Below are 13,814 nucleotides of genomic sequence, written 5' to 3'. Positions count from 1 at the left end.
CGGTTTCCAGTGAGAAATCTGCTGTCCTTTGAATTGTTTTTCCCCATAACTCAAGATGTCAATCGCCCTTGCTGCTTCCAAATTTTTTTCTTTGTCTTTAGTTTTCAGAAGTTTAATTACAATGTGTCTTGGCGTGGGTTTCTTTGGGTTTATCCTGCTGAAGGTTTGCTCAGCTTCCTGAACCTGTAGGTTTACATCTTTTGCCAAGTGATGGATATTTTCAGCCATTATTTTGGTTTCTGGGGCAGCAGCACAGCTGTGAGAATCCGGGGTGGGAGAGCTACAGCCCAGGCCATGGGGACTCGGGACACGGCTCCCTCCTCCAGCTCTGTGCCCCCGGCCTCTCTGGTGTTTTCTCTTAAAGTGTATTTAACTAGAAAAAGTGAGTTAATTAAAGAAAAGTACGAAATAAAAATAACTGTATAGTTATGCTGCGAGTATGGCACAATCCTGAGTGGCACACGAATGAAGTGGGAACACTGCTTTCCTGGCCTTTTCCTGTCCCTTCTGGGGACACCTCCACTCCTGGAATATGCAGCCAAGCCCTACACGCTGCACAGTCCTGGTTACTAGGAATTTGCCATATTCTGAACTAAAATCTGCTCTCTTGTAACCGTCCCCTGATCCAGATTCTGTGCTTTGGAATAATATCTAATCCCTTTACCTACATGTAAGCCCTTCAAGTGTCTAAAGAGCATAAATGAACAAACTGTGTTCGGGAGGTTGTCACCTGCTACCCCCACAGCTGTGGCCCCCATGACGGGTTGTAGACCCTCCGGTGTCCCTGAAAAGCCTAATCCTAACACTTCCTTGTGTCTAAGTCCACCTAAAACATCCTTCCCCTTCAAACCCTACCCACCCCTCAAGGCCCATGGAAAATACCATCTTATTTATGAAGCCTTTTCTGGTTCTTCTAACCAAATGTGACCCAAAGCCAGTCTGGCTTTTTTTTTTCTTGGCAGTGGGGATACTTGTTTAAAAGGGAGGTCACAATTTAGGAATGATTCCCTAGCTAATCTAAGTCACCACAGGTGGTGGTGTGGTCTAGAGGAGGGGCTGGGACTGGAGACCCCCTCCCATCCGAGGCACCCAGGCATCTATCCAACCTCTCTACACCAGTCAACGTTCCTGTTTGCCAAAAACACTTTAGCTAGTGTAGGTAGAAAGAGAATTTGTTGGAAAGAGATTAGACAGTGCCCAGAATGGATGGGGAGACCAGAGAGTCAAACTCAGAACACGGGTGGACGCCAGGGATGCGAGGTGGCTGAGGCTCCGGCGGGCCCATGGCCGTGGGGGCAGTCTGGTTCAGACACAGCCGCTGGCACCAGGCCCTGCTGCCCCCGGGCTTCCTCAGGGGGACCCTCCCAGGACAGGCTGGGACCCTTTCTCTCCCCTACACGCTCTCACCAGCTCCCTGGAGAAGTCCGGAGACAACACCAAGCACAAACTGGCCCCAAAGAAACACAGCTCTCAAACATAGAGAAGCAGAGGGGAAACGTCACACCTGGGCTTTCCCAGTCCTGCGAGTCGAGCCACGCAGACCCCAGGCCTCAGGACACTGTACGGTGAGCAACACCAATGGCCACAGCCCTCACCTCAGGCAAAGCCTGATCTCACAGCGTTATTTTTATACTGGGGTCAGTAATAAAAAATTCCGAAAAGTGCAATACTGAATTCTGCTTTGTAACGTCTTTGAATATTTGACGGGCTTCATGCAGAAGGGTGGCAGCAAGACGAGGGCCAAAGGGCAGAAGCCACAGCAGCCATTTCAGCTCCTGTGAGGCGACAATGCCCTCCAGACGGAGGGTCCCAGCGCAGGGACGGCTCGGGACGCTCCAGCTCTGGTGTTTTCTGACTGGAGGTTGAAGCAGAACTGGTCCTAAGCTCTGCTTCCCGTCATCCCTCTAAAAGCAAGGACTTCACTCACCGTTCCCGCAGAAATCAGAAATCACTGGCTCGCTTGCATTACTCTGAATAATTTCTTTTTTTTTTCCTTTTAATCATTAACAGAGTTCCAAGTTAAAGGTACTTCATAACAAATAGGTGAAAGATACTGTGATCCTTCTCCAGGGAAGGTTTTATTCTTCAGGAGAGAAAGCTGGGTAGGGAGGGCATACCCAGCATAACCAACTCAAGTAACAAAACTTTATTCACCTAAAAACAAACTGAGTTGGAGAGAGGGAGAGATGATAACCTCTCTATTTGACTCCTTGAGAATCCTCCCCCTCAGCTGGGTCCCTAAGAGCAGGCGGTGGGACCACAGTGCCGGGTGGGGCGGGGCAGTGAGGATGGGCCGTGTCAGGTGGGTCGGTCCATGTGCCAACTGTGCTGCTGGCTGCACAAACATCCACGTGTGATAGACTCTCACATCATCAGACACACAGACAAGGGAGCCCGTGTGAAAACTGGCGAAACAGGAATGGGGCAGGTCTGCGGCGCAGTGATCAGCACTGTGCCAACATCTAGCTCCCACCTCTGATACTGCGCTGGCCCCAGGGACGTCAACACCGGGCCCGGGGGAAAGCACTGCAAGCTTTTTGTAATATCTTGTGAGTCTATAATTAGTTCCAAAGAAACAGTTTAAAAAATAATAATAAAAAAACGCTTGAGGGGCTTCCCTGGTGGCACAGTGGTTGAGAATCCGCCTGCCAATGCAGGGGACATGGGTTCGAGTCCTGGTCCGGGAAGATCCGACATGCCACGGAGCAACTAAGCCCGTGCGCCACAACTACTGAGCCTGCACTCTAGAGCCCACGAGCCACAACTACTGAGCCCATGTGCTCCGCAACAAGAGAAGCCACCGCAATGAGAAGCCCGCGCACCACAACAAAGAGTAGCTCCTGCTCGCCGCAACTAGAGAAAGCCCACGCGCAGCAACGAAGACCTAACGCAGCCAAAAATAAATAAATAATAAATAAATAAATTTTTAAAATTAATTAAAAATAATTTAAAATTAATTAAAAACGAAAACAAAAACAAACTTTGAGCAAGGCAGGGGGGTCAGAGCTTCCCCAGGGCCCGGCGACACCTCAGGGCTGCCCGATCATGAAGCTTCTGCTCCAGAGGTGGGAACTGTTTCTGTTTTGTTCTGCTTGTTCTTGGCAGAACATCAACCACAGTGCAGTTCTACGAGGACATCCAAAAGAACAGTCAACCCCCAACCTGCCACTATTTCAAAATAATTACTGCCTTTCGGCAAACCCCCCACGGCAATCACTTCCCTTCCCACCGTGGGGAAAAGGTTCGTGTGGTTCCTTGCTGCTCGTGTACAGTGACGCCTGGGAACATGTACAGTACCATGCAGGTGCCCGAGGTCACGGAGAGCCCGGGAGCAGGGCCGCCCCGGGCAGCAGGGGAGCGCGTGTGGGGAGGGCGGGGCCCCAGCGCCGCCAACACTGAGGACACGCCTGATCCTGAGCCCAGGTGTTGTGGCAGAAGGCTCACACCAAAGGCACACAAGCAGCTCAAGGTGCCAACCTGACCCCAGTAGACGCAAAGGGTTATCCCTAAGCCGAATCACTAAGTCTGTGAACTCCAGGCTTTCTTCCTTTTTGTTTCAAATCGAAGCTGCTGTTGTTAAATTCCACATAAAGAAGTAAGGGAAACTTAAAAAGTCTTTTGCCTCTAATACAGCAATGAAGCAGCTGCAACCATAACCTAGAATAAAGCGCATCCCTGAAATCAGGTGTGTTTATTAGTTCTTCGTTGGCCAGCACAGAAAAGACCCATAGCCACCGGGCCTATGGGCTCTAAGTAATAGGCCCACCGGAAAGACAGGCTTCTGGAAGTCCAACCTGGGCATAAAAACGCATATTTCTGTGTTAGCTAAACTCAACGTGAGAGGCCTGGAGAACAGGGGTCCTGGGGAACATCAGGGCAGCAGATCTTAAAGGAAACACAACGCACATTTGTACACATATACAGAAAATTAAAGGAACACTTCCCAGATACTGAAAAGGAATGAAGAAGTTTTCACTTAAAACAAAAGCTGTTAGGACACAACAAATGAAGAAAAGATAATAAAGGGAAAGCCCCTGAGGTTAAGAGACTTGTATCTTTACCTCATTTGCATCTAGTGTCCTTTTCTGTCATTTCTAACCAGCTCGTGGTCTTAAGGACAGAAATCAGAAATTGGTTCACAGGATTTCCAGACAGTCACTGACTGGGATTTTCTCCTGCCACTTCCGAGCTTCTGAAATGATGACTATGCAGTGCACTTTTTGACTTAAATGTCAAGTAAAACAAAAAAGAAATGAAGAAAAATGTGAGAGATGAGAAAGAAAATGTATCAATATGATACATATTAGGGTAAAAGGTATGAGCCTAAGAATACCCTGCTTGAGATAAACATGCAATTCCCGAGTACAGCTTTTCAAAGGGCCACACACCTGCGGGTGTGTCTGCTCAAGGCCAAACCTGCCCTCCTGCCTGGTAGGGAAGGACAGTAAAGCCCAGTAACAATTAACATTTGGAGGGGCAGGAATATGCAGTATTTGCATAAAGGAAATAACTCCTTTTTCACCAAGAGTTCTTTCTCTGAGAACACTTTACTGAGACAGAGAGAACAGAAAATTCAAAAATAAAAATGTCTCACTCTAACTTTTTTTTTTTTAATTTTATTTATTTATTTATTTATTTATTTTTTATTTTTGGCTGCTTTGGGTCTTTGTTGCTGCGTGCGGGCTTTCCCTAGTTGCAGCGAGCTGGTGCTACTCTTCATTGCGGTGCGCGGGCTTCTCATTACAGTGGCTTCTCTCGTTGCGGAGCACGGGCTCTAGAGCGCAGGCTCAGTAGTTGTGGCGCACAGGCTTAGTTGCTCCGCGGCATGTGGGATCTTCCCGGACCAGGGCTTGAATCCGTGTCCCCTGCATTGGCAGGCGGATTCCCAACCACCGCACCACCAGGGAAGCCCTCTAACTTTTTTTTGATGGGTAAAGAAAGCATAAAGATTCTAACAGATGAGACACTGAGAATAAATAAGCAATGATGCTGTAAAAAAAAAAAAAGATTCTAACAAGGGCAGGGACTTTGCTGGTGGCTCAGTGCATAAGAATCTGCCCGCCAATGCAGGGCACATGGGTTCGATCCCTGGTCCAGGAAAATCCCACATGCCGCGGAGCAACTAACCCCGTGCGCCACAACTACTGAGCCTGCGCTCTAGAGCCCGCGAGCCACAAATACTGAGTCTGCATGCTGCAGCTACTGAAATCCACGCAACTAGAGCCCATGCTCCGCAACAAGAGAAGCCACCACATTGAGAAGCCCACGCACCGCAACGAAGAGTAGCCGCCGCTCGCCACAACTAGAGAAAGCCCGCATGCAGCAATGAAAACCCAATGCAGCTAAAAATAAATAAAATTAAATCTTAAGAAAAAAAAAAAGATTCTAATAAGGGCAGAGGGAAAAGGGAAAATTGCTCCAACAAATAACTGACAATTCTACAGCTATTATGAAAGTAGGGGGTTTAACCTTTTTAAACTAAAATTTGGTAACTTTTTTTTTTTGGGAGAAAAGATCACTTCAGGGGACTTTAATAAGAGATGCACCCCCCCACTCCCAGTTTTTAAATTTTCAATTTTACAGAATTCTTTTCGGACAACGAATCAAAGAGATCAGACTTTGAAAATTAAGCACTTCCACTGGAAAGGTAGTTTGTATATTTTAAAAATTGGTTTAAACTAAGTAAAATTTTTTTTCAGTTTAAACTGGATGCCTTAAAATCTTAACTCTGGTTTTAGTTGAGAATTTTGAGAACTTAGTACCACAGTCAGCTCTGTGACAGAATAAGGAAGGAGTAGCCCAATTCTATTTGCCCAGACACAGGACACCTTCCTCCACTCACACAGGAATAGCTACTTCTCGTATTACCTGACCTCACTAGGGTGACAATTTCACAAAGTAGACATTATTTTAATCAAAGGTACCTGCAAATTAGAAAACACACAGAGAGAAAATACATTTAAACAGGCAGAGGACAGGCTTGGAGGAAACAGCAGATGAGCTTTTTAATTTTTTTATTATTATTTTTTAAATTTTTATTGGAGTGTAGTTGATTTACAAAGTTGTGCAGATGAGCTTTTTAAATGGAGAAAATATGTAAGGAATACTTAGGAAAAGACTCTGATTATAGATTAACTTTACTATCTAGCTTCACCAGTTAGTAACAGAAACTGAAAGGATTTTGTCACTGGATTAGACCATGAAAAGATCAGCTTACCACTCTCGGACTGCGTACTGATATGGTCCAGGGTGACTCGAAGGTGCAGCTGAGAGTAGAGCAGATTTCTTTCTTTCCACTGGGGAGCTCTCAGCCCTAGTTCACACTCAGCGGGGCTACTTTACTAAAGGACAGAAATTACATTGGACAAAACATACTGCATCTTGTCATGTATCCACTGGGCATGTGTTTTATCTGCAAATTGCCTTTGTCCACTTGGCCCTGCTGTGATTTGACCAGTAAGGGATCCTGGTTTTCTTTTCTTTTCTTTTTTTTTTTGTCTGTGCCAGGCAGCTTATGGCATCTTAGTTCCCCGACCAGGGACTGAACTTGCACCCTCAGCAGTGAAAGCGCACAGTCCTAACTTCTGTACCACCAGGGAACTCCCAGGGATCCTGATTTTCAAGTCTTTCTTCTGGCTGGTCCCCCTGCCAGGAGGCCCTCTCAGTGCTCCGAGCCTCGGCTGGACTCGCATCAAGCCTATGTGAGCACCGCGGACCAGGAATGCCACCTTCCACCTGAGAACTCGAACTTTTTCTTTCAAAGCACCCATAATACTCCTCCCACAGCCGCTGACCAAGAGCTATTTTAGGGCAGCAGGACTTCCCTGGTGCCAAACAAACGACAGACGTTTGGTAAGTGTCAAACTAAGTGTCAGTGAAACGGGGGAGAGAGCTTTTGGGAGCCATCCCTTGACAAGAAGGTGAGATAATAAGGCCCATCATGCTCTTCATTCAAGAGCTTGTGTGGATGCACAGACCTCATGACCTGTAATCACAAACCCATCTTATAGTGTGAGTGTTCAAATGCTCCCCAAAGCCAGCTGTGACATATACAAACGGTTTAGGAATGTCTTTTACATTAGGAGGCCTGTGTCCTGGCCCAGTGGCCCGAGTGTTCTGACAGCACTTCAACCAGAGGCATGTGAGAGACACCCACAGAACCCAACTGGGCAGACTGGGTTTTCGGCTGAGCAAAGCAGAAGTCAGACAATGACGGCTACAGTGTTCAGTTGTTTACAGCAGAACAACTACTTCTTCTCTTCACCAAAAAATAATCTCAAGGCAGACAACAGGCCCTTAATCATCTTTCAAATGAGAACAAATTTTAAGGTCATGCATGGTTCCCGGATACAGGCAAGTGTTTCACAGGCAGGTCAGTGCTTAGGACCTGAACCTCAGCACACAGTTCCTCTCCTTCACGAGATGCAAAACTTTCAGAGTAATTGAGGGCTGCTTGCATACCACCTAAAAGGGAGTTACGGAGGAATGGCTATCAGAATTTCAGACAAGCAACTATTACACAGAACAAGTTTTGTAGGTTTGTCTGTAAAATAACATGGAGTAAGCTTTTTTCCTGCGTTCTAAGGAAGATTTAATTTCCTTTGATTCCCCCACAAATCAGTGTTTCTTCTTGTCCTTACATTAAGGACAGCAGAAGCTCTTAAGAAGATAAAGTATAATTCTCACTTGATCACTTTTGATCAACCCTATAAATAGGCCTTAACTTCAATTTACTTATTTATCTTTATTTTTTAAAAACCTGTTGTCACATAAATGTTTAAATATTCATGAAAGTAGAGACCACCAGCCCCATTCATCCACGACCCAGCTTCAACAATTACCAACACAGAGCCAACCTTTTCCATCTACAGACCACACTTCTCTCCCATGCCCCACCTCCAATTTCTTAAAAAATTTCCTCCAATTTTTAAAAAGTTAGAGATATGCCACTTGATCTCTCAATATCTGTTTCCTGGTTATTCATTTAGGAATCAGCATTCTTCTTCTTCTTTTTGGACACCACATCCAGACAACCTAAGCTCCATGAACGATTTTACAAAGTCAGAGGGGGAACAAAACTCACTAAGTTTGTGGGTTTTCTAAAGACTGATTTTGGGTGAGGTACGTAGTAAATTTTGAAACAACCACAAACCCTGCAGATTCTGACGTATCTCTTAAGTTGAACCCCTCCTTTCAACAGCCGCTACTTTAGATTGTATTTTTATAACTTCTCACCTGGATTTCTGTAGCCCTCTCAAACCTTCCTTGATGCTGCAAGAGACATCTTTCTAATATCTCCTGATCATGTCATTCCCCTGATTGAAACTCTTGACTGACACTTCACAACTTTAGAACAAAGCTCAGCCACCTGAGTTTGCCTGCAGGTCCTTCCACCACCTGGCTATCGCCTACCTCTAGTATCATGTCCTCCCAAACCCTACACCCAACGTCTGTTCCCCCGTCACAGGCTGACCTACCAGTAACTCCTGCTGGGCCTTCACACCCACTCAAACCAGACCCCCACTCACCCATCGCCCGCCACTGCTCCATACTCACTGACCCACTGGTGAGGCCTACCCCCAGATGGTGAGGAACTTCGGAGGGCATCACTCGTTTATTGCCTTTGTCTTCCCAGGACAAAGCATAGTGCGGGGCATAAAATAAACATACACATTCACCTGTCTGAATAAATGCCCAATTCTTGCTATGCTCTGCTTGTAAACTTTTCTAATTGATTTGAAATAGATAGCATGTATCAGACATAGGGGTCAATTTGACTACCTGACATCCACTCCTTCTCTCTGTAACAGCACCTGGATTTTCTTTGGGTAAATCCACTTTCCCACAAGCTTAGTGTGGTTCTGATAACTTTGGGGAGGGCTCCTTGCCCAGGGCTAGCTAACTAATCAGATTTACATGGTTAGGACCCAACTGAATACTAGATCCGGAACTGCAACTGGAATTACAGGAATAGGCACTCTTTTCCCACAGGAGTGGTTTTAAAATATGTTCACAAGCTCTTTGATATGCCTCCCTTCAAAGGTGAAGTCTTTAGTACCTAGTGATGCCAGCAAACAGAATGTGGCAGGAGCAGCAGCAAAATTCCAAAACTAGATCATAAAAACCATGGTGACTTCCACCGTCCTCTCTCTCCTCTCTTACCGCTTGCTCCGAGGGAAGACAACGACATTTGAGGACGTGGGCCCTGTGGCTAGGAAATAAGGACTCCAGCCAACAGCCAGCCAGCAAGGAACTGAGGTCTTGAGTGAGTGGACTGTCTTGGAGTCAGACCCTCCAGTCCCAATCAAGACTTTAAATGACTGCATCCCCAGCCAATATCTTGGTTGTAACCCCATAGAGTCCTTTGGGACTTCCCTGGTGGCCCAGTGGTTAAGACTCCACGCTCCCAATGCAGGGGACATGGGTTCGATCCCTGGTCGGGGAACTAAGATTTTGCATGCTGCGTGGAGCGGCAAAAAAAAAAAAAAAAAAAAAAAATAATCCATGAGAGTCCTTGAACTATAATCACCTAAGTCACTCCTGAATTCCTGACCCACAGAAACTGGTAATACATGTTTGATGTTTTAATCCATTAAAACATCATTGATGTTGATTTGTTACGGAGCAGCAGATAACTAATACAAGCAGGTAGAGCACAGGCAATAACCTGAGAAGAAGAAAGGCAACATAGAAACAGGTCAAAGAGAAAGTGTGTGAGAGGATGGTAGTAAGACCCCCACACTCCATCACTAAATCCTGATGATCTCATTTAAGCCCCTGGCCCCATCTATTTCTGGTCACCTGGACTTTCCTAAGTGAAAGTTGGTGTAATGCCTCCAGAGGTTGAACTAGTTTTAATGGACGCTTGACACTTGAAGCCAAAAGCACTCCAATCCGTGCAACAAGGACTCAGAGAACTGGTAAAATGCCCCAATAAATGTCCACTTCATTGATTACAGGGTCATTTCCATTTCACTCTTTCCTGATCCGTATTCTCTCTTTAGCATGCTCCATATTTTGCTTATTTATCTTACTTATTATCTGTATCCTCCCGTAGAATTGAAGCTCCTTGAGGACAGGAATTCTGTCTTGTTGAGTGCTATATGCCTGGCACCCAGCAGACACTCAGTACTTGCTGAGTTCATCTAAGCTGCTATAACTTCAGGCTCACAGGGAAAGTGCAAAGAGAGCAATGGAGCCATCTGGTTGAGGCTCAGAAGAACATTAGCAGCCTAGGGTAGGGGTAGGTGAGCACATCACACAATCTCCTCAGCTGAAATCACGGGGTTGCAAGTATTTGCACTTGTCTATACCCTGATAACCTACCAGTCAGCTCCCAGGCAATCAAGTCATGGGGGAGCTGAGAACTCTCACAGACTGACAGCGTTCTTCCTCGCTTTTAAACTCTGCTTTGCTTTTGCTCAGTAAGACAGGCTGTAGGGAGCAATCACCTCTATAGATGAGTAACCGTCAGCTGAGCTTTGGGTTACTGAGCCAGTCGTCAAACAGACGCCGTCCTAGAAAGAGGACATGCATATCTGACCCTGGCGAGAGGCAGCTCATGGACATACTGTTTTAGTACTAGTATATTTTTTAATTACTTCCAGGCAACCCGTGCAGCGATGGCTAGTTTGCCTCCTATGCAGCCAACGGGGGTGGGAAGGTTCCTAATGGGAGTTAAATCCTGTCTTTGGGGGAAAGCGGGGCTGAACTGAGCGCCACGGAAGCCCAGGCTGCGTCAGTCGGTCCTGCCAACCCGCTGCGTTGCCCGGCTCCCACCCACAGCGCGGCGCGGACACGCGCGGACTCCAACGCTGGGCGGTGGGCGAGAGCACGGGCGGGCTCTTGGGGCTGGGGTCTCCTGGGGCCCCGCGCCGACGCGGAGAGACACGGCCCGGGAGGGAAAAGGTGGACCCGCGCGAGGCCCGCGGCGCGCACGCGCGAGAAGGAAGAAGACGCGCTACTCACCCGCCGCCGCCGCGCCCTCCCGAGGCTGCCAGAGCTGCTGCCCGCGCCGCCACCAGGCTGCTCGGCCCGCCCCTAGCGTCACTTCCTGTCGGGCGGGGTGGAAGCGCGCTCAGGCCCCGCCCCGCGGCCGGCTCGGTTGCTGAGCAACGCGGAAGGTAGTGCTAGCCCCGAGGATTGTCTTGGGCGTGCTGCCGGCCTGCTCCGGTTCCGCGGTTGTTAGCGCGTTCGAGCATCTTTCATTAGTTTTACTTGCGTTGGCTCGACATTTCCTCTTCCGGAAGTGCCTGTTCTGGTCGTTGGTCCAGGTTTCTGCTGAAAGGCTTGTCTTCATGTTGTTTCGTGGCGCTCTGTATTGGATATTAAGTTTTTGTCGGTGGCGTGTGTTGTAAATACCTCGGTTTGCGTCTCGTCTTTTCACTTTAATATAAAAAAAGTGCCAATATTTTATGGTTAGTACTTTCTGTGTCTTGTTTAAGGAATCCTTTCCTGCCTCCTTACTCTCCCACGTATTTTCCTAATGGTTTTTTAAAGTTTTGATTTTAACATTTAAGTCCTTAATTCAGTTTGGAGTAGCTTTAGTATGGGGTAAGAAGGTAACGTCATTTTTTTTTTCCATTCGGATAACCAGGAGTCCTAATGCCATTTATTGAGTTAGCCCCTCTTTCCCCAAACGATCTGGCATATTTTTTAAAAAACTCTGTATATGCATGAGTTTCTGTTGGGTTTTTAAAACTCAGCTCTAGGGGCTTCCTTGGTGGCGCAGTGGTTGAGAGTCTGCCTGCCAATGCAGGGGACACGGGTTTGAGCCCTGGTCTGGGAAGATCCCACATGCCGCGGAGCAACTAGGCCCATGAGCCACAACTACTGAGCCTGCGCGTCTGGAGCCTGTGCTCCGCAACAAGAGAGGCCTCAATGGTGAGAGGCCCGCACACCGTGATGAGGAGTGGCCCCCACTTGCCGCAGCTAGAGAAAGCCCTCGCACAGAAACGAAGACCCAACACAGCCATAAATAAATAAAAATTTTTTAAAAATAAAAAAAATAAAATAAAATTCAGCTCTATTATTTTTTTTTAATAAATTTATTTATTTATTTTTGTCTGCATTGCTGCACGCGGGCTTTCTCTTGTTGTGTTGAGTGGGGGCTACTCTTCGTTGTGGTGTACAGGCTTCTCACTGCGATGGCTTCTCTTGTTGCGGAGCATGAGCTGTAGGCACGCGGGCTTCAGTAGTTGTGGCTCGCAGGCTTTAGAACGCAGGCTCAGGAGTTGTGGCGCACGGGCTTAGTTGCTCCGCGGCATGTGGGATCTTCCCGGACCAGGGCTCGAACCCGTGTCCCCTGCATTGGCAGGCGATTCTTAACCACTGCGCCACCAGGGAAGTCCTCAGCTTTATTATTGATAACTTTGTCCTAATGCTCACACAAGGTGTTCTGCATCAGATCAGGTTTCTTGTTAATTACCCCACAGTAATAGTAAGTATGAAACATCCCTCACACCTCCCACAGGCCTCCCCCGACCCAACCCATTGAGAACTGATGGAAATTTTTCCTTTGTGAGTGGACTGACACAACATCCCTAGGTGAGGGATTCAGAGAAATAACTTAATCTGTTCATAAAGGGAAAGAGGCATCTGTCCTCCTCATCTCCTGAGAGGATCCCCTCTGGACTCAAGTATTTTGATATTTAGATGAATCTCTCCAGGCCCAGGCAGCCCCAGGGTCTCTGGTCTAGACTTTTAGGACACCTGGGCCTCACTCTCCTTGAAGTGTAAATACCTGGAAAGATAGCCTGCCTTTCTCCTCCTCAGTACCTGGGAACCTAAGCCAGGCTGTAACTACTTGACCCTCTCAGAAAGATAAGGCAAGTTATTATACTTTTGAATCACAGCAGTTAACTAGACAAATTACTCTGGACTTCATTCTCCTAAGTATCTGAAGAGTCTCAGGGGACTAGGGCTTTTTACTGGAGCACTGGGAAATGGAGGGAAGTCTTAAATGCCCACAGCTTCTTCCTGGGATCATTACATATTCTTTTCTGGTGTGCAGGTGCCACACAATCGCAATTACAATACCCTTATAGTAACTCGTGATACCTGGTTGGACAGGTCCCTCCACCTTATTTTTCTTCTGGAAAGCTTCAGCCATTCATTCTTCGGTCAAAATCACAATCAGGCCAAGTTCCACAAAAGAACCCTGTAGGGCTTTTCAGTAGAATGGTCCCCAATCTGTGTAAATCACACTGGAGAACTGACATGATTTATCTTCTTACACAGAACATGGGCTCAGGACTTCCCTGGTGGCGCAGTGGTTAAGAATCCACTTGCCAGTGCAGGGGACACGGGTTCGAGCCCTGGTCTGGGAAGATCCCACATGCCGTGGAGCAGCTAAGCCCCTGTGCCACAACTACTGAGCCTGTGCTCCAGAGCCCGCAAGCCACAACTACTGAGCCCGCGTGCTGCAGCTACTGAAGCCTGCTCGTCTAGAGCCCGTGCTCCGCAACAAGAGAACCCACTGCAATGAGAAGCCCCCGCACTGCAACGAAGCGCAACGAGGAGTAAACCCCGCTCACCACAGCTAGAGAAAGCCTTTGCACAGCAGCAAAGACCCAATGCAGCCATAAATAAAAAGAACATGGGCTCAGACTCTCTCTGCACTTAATTTAGGCCTTCTGTGCTGTCTTACAGTAAGATTTTTATTTCTTTTGTTAGATGGCATTTTGCAGTTTTCAATGCTATTGAAAATAGTTTCTTGGGCATTCCCTGGCGGTCCAGTGGTTAGGACTCTGTGCTTCCATTGCAGGGGGCACGGGTTCGATCCCTTGTTGGGGAACTAAGATCCCACAAGCCGT

The 13,814-nt window shown here is 47.3% G+C and overlaps 1 protein-coding gene and 1 long non-coding RNA gene across 6 annotated transcripts in view; one reads left to right on the top strand and one right to left on the bottom strand.

Moving 5' to 3' along the window:
* FAM234A (family with sequence similarity 234 member A) overlaps positions 1–11,063 on the bottom strand; it is a 31,173-nt gene extending 20,110 nt beyond the window's left edge. For 3 of the 5 annotated variants that reach the window (XM_059896043.1, XM_059896042.1, XM_059896040.1), the window contains exon 1: positions 10,969–11,063. The gene's annotated coding sequence lies outside the window, so the exon portion shown is untranslated. Of the gene's footprint in view, positions 1–6,217; positions 6,323–10,968 lie in introns of those variants that run through there. The other 2 variants (XM_059896044.1, XM_059896041.1) reach the window with 1 other exon arrangement.
* A 44-nt stretch (positions 11,064–11,107) lies between these two features.
* Positions 11,108–13,606, top strand: LOC132348495 (uncharacterized). Its single transcript, XR_009497480.1, has 2 exons — positions 11,108–11,417; positions 13,240–13,606. It is a non-coding gene; the product is annotated as an uncharacterized LOC132348495 (long non-coding RNA).
* The last annotated feature ends 208 nt before the right edge of the window (positions 13,607–13,814 follow it).

Source organism: Balaenoptera ricei, chromosome 15, assembly GCF_028023285.1.
Source record: "Balaenoptera ricei isolate mBalRic1 chromosome 15, mBalRic1.hap2, whole genome shotgun sequence".
In the NCBI taxonomy this organism is placed as follows: domain Eukaryota; kingdom Metazoa; phylum Chordata; class Mammalia; order Artiodactyla; family Balaenopteridae; genus Balaenoptera; species Balaenoptera ricei.
This window is presented reverse-complemented; position numbering and strand designations above follow the sequence as displayed.